The following is a 2,826-nucleotide window of genomic DNA, read 5'->3' as shown; positions in this document are numbered from 1 at the left end:
GCTATGTAGTTAGCTAGTGTTTTGCTAAAATTAGCTAACTAATTTAAGATGTAAGTATATACACACAAGGGTAAAAAAGTTCAGTTTTTGGACCTCAGCAGCAACGTTTTTGAAACACTCCTGCTTGTAAACATGTAGCTATCTTAACGCTAAGAAAACAGGACTGAAGGTGTTAAAAAGCATTAAAAAAAACAGCAAAAGGATATGTGAAGTGTCGCTTTTAACTTTTCAAAATGTGGTTGTCCTTTCAACACAGATTAGCCTAGCATATAGCACATCTAAGTACAGGAAAGGAAGAAGTTAGTGACCAAAACTGTTACTGGAGCACAGACCAAAAAGGGGCGGGACTTAGGAAGGGTCAACTGTCAGCTATTGGATAAAGCAGAAATGGACCAAAAGGCCTTTATTTAATAAATCAGTTTGAATACTGTAACAGGGATGTTGACACAGCGATCACTCCGGTCTAAATGTTTGAGTTGATGGACAGAAGTGAAGGAACCCAGGAGAGGATGTGAGATATGAACAGACAGGTGTCTTTATGAAACCACTGCACCCATGTGACACTTATATTATGATAAATACGACCGCGGGGACGTTATGAGGCTATAACGAGACTCCATCTTCCTGTGAACGGCCGTGATGTTGGCTCGAGTCTTGACTTTTAAACATAAACACTGATTTTGCAGCGCAGCCTCCCAACAGCATGGTTTCATTTGGACCTTGACAATCTGTCAGTGGACACTGGTGATGCACGCACGCACACACACACACACACACACACACACACACTTCCCGTCTATGATGAAGAACACACACTCCTCCAGCATAAGACAAACACAGCTGGCTCAGATGTCTGTGTGTGTGTGTGTGTGTGTCATATGGATGGAATGTATAGAGACTCAAAGCTAATCTGCCTCTCGAGCTAAACTCGTGCTGAACTTCAGAACACGCGTTTCGAGAAAGAGACGAAACCAACCGCACATCACGCAAACACCTTCGTATAAAAGCACAGCGGGGGAGATAAACGCGGCGGTCTGGAGCTTCAGGGGGAAATTACCTCGTAGTTTTCTGTCTTCTGACGTTTCTTTCTCCAGCCTGCGTGTGTGAAACCTTTCAGGACTTTAAACAGTTCAACAGTTTTGGGATTTATGCTCGTTTACTGTCGTGAGAGTTAAATGAGAAGATCCGTTCAGTGGTACTAGAGCAGGGAGGTTGATTAACTTAGCATATTAGCATAAACACTCCTCCCTAACAACATAGTCTTGTTCAGATTAAACACATTTGAAGGATCAGTGTGTTGGCTTTGGTGGCATCTAGCGGTGTACTTGATCAACCAACAGTCTGAATCCCAAAGATATTGAGTTTACAATCATATAAAACAGATAGAAGCTGCAAATTCTCACATTTAAGGAGCTGAAATTTGTGAAACATTTAAAGTTTTTGCTTGATAAACAACAAATAACCAATTAATTTAGGGTTTTGTTATACTGTTCTTTAAAATCCTGCTTTATACACCTTTGTGTGTATGAATGTTGCCGTAATGAGGGTTGCCGGTTCAAGTCCCACAGACCACAATACGGAGTGTGGACTGGTGGCTGGAAAGGTGCCAGTTTCACCTCATGTGCACGGCTGAGGTGCCCTTGAGCAAGGCAACCAAGAAACAGCGCTGCTAACGTGTTAACAATTTCCCCAATAGGGGATTAATAAAGTACATATCTAAATCTAAATCTATCTATAAAAGACGACTAATTCTTGTTTTTTGTGATTTTCAAGGAAAAACCACACCGCCAACATGCACCCAATAGTGAAGAAAAGAAGTCAAAACTTTTCATTGTGTGTCCAGTGAGCTCTTCCAACTGACATTAGAGAGACAGAAGAGTCAATATTCATTCATCACATAATTGTAAACATGTTTGGAAAATGCCGTTATTGCGCTGCTGTATATTCCCTCTGAATCACGTCTGCGTGGTGTCGACACACTGTACTGTTTAGACAGTCGGATTAGTGGAGGATTATTTTATAGTAAACTTGGAGGTGCGACAATACATTATGACCCATTTTGACACAGTGTGTTTATTTCCAGCAGGGCCGGTGTGAGTCAGTTACTGGCACTATCTGAGTATTCGGTGAAATTAGTCCATTTTACAAGGACAAAGTTATTGTTCCTTTTACTTCAACTTTCCAAATCAAACGCACATGGTGCTTGGAAAGCACCACAGATTACATAAAAAGTCCGGCACTGACTCCGTAATTGGCAGGTGATGGTGACGGTGACGTTACGTATGTGAGCGCAGCTTGTTTCCCAAAACAAAACGACAGAAAAAGCTTCAAAAAGGCGTTATGGCTGCGTAACATTAACATATTATTGTCAGATTAATTGTAATGTGCTGTTATAATTACTATACGCAACTGAGGCCACGGTGGATTGTTAGGGTGCACAGCATTAAGAGCACATAAAGCTTTTCTGGCTGCATAAATAAACCCTGTTCTTTTACCCATAATACACAGCGTTTAGGTCCCGACTGCTTTGTTTTGCTCTTTTCTTCCACGTTCCAATAAAATAAGCTCCGCCACAGTTGGGAATATCTCCTCTAATTGAACGAGGTGCGAAAATGTTCAAGGATTTAGGAAAAGCTGGACGATGACGGTTGTTTTTAATGTGCGAGGCCATTGTCCACTTTCCATTAAAATGTCAACAGATTCTCCAGTTAAAGTTCACTTAAGACTTTCCCACCAAACTCGCTGAGCCCCGGGTCGAAACCTGAGAACACCACAGGGTCAACTGTGGATCTGTAGCAGCTGCACCTGTATATATACACACACACA

The 2,826-nt window shown here is 41.6% G+C and overlaps 1 protein-coding gene across 1 annotated transcript in view; it reads right to left on the bottom strand.

Annotated features, from left to right (window-relative positions):
• scara5 (scavenger receptor class A, member 5 (putative)) overlaps nt 1–2,826 on the bottom strand; it is a gene marked incomplete in the record, with an annotated part of 96,412 nt that overhangs the window by 84,372 nt on the left and 9,214 nt on the right.

The sequence above is a fragment of the Morone saxatilis genome, unplaced genomic scaffold (genome assembly GCF_004916995.1).
Source record: "Morone saxatilis isolate NCDOM2014 unplaced genomic scaffold, NCSU_SB_2.0 Contig7, whole genome shotgun sequence".
Classification (NCBI taxonomy): domain Eukaryota; kingdom Metazoa; phylum Chordata; class Actinopteri; family Moronidae; genus Morone; species Morone saxatilis.
Note: the sequence above shows the minus strand (reverse complement) of the source record. Positions and strands in the feature narration are given on the sequence as shown.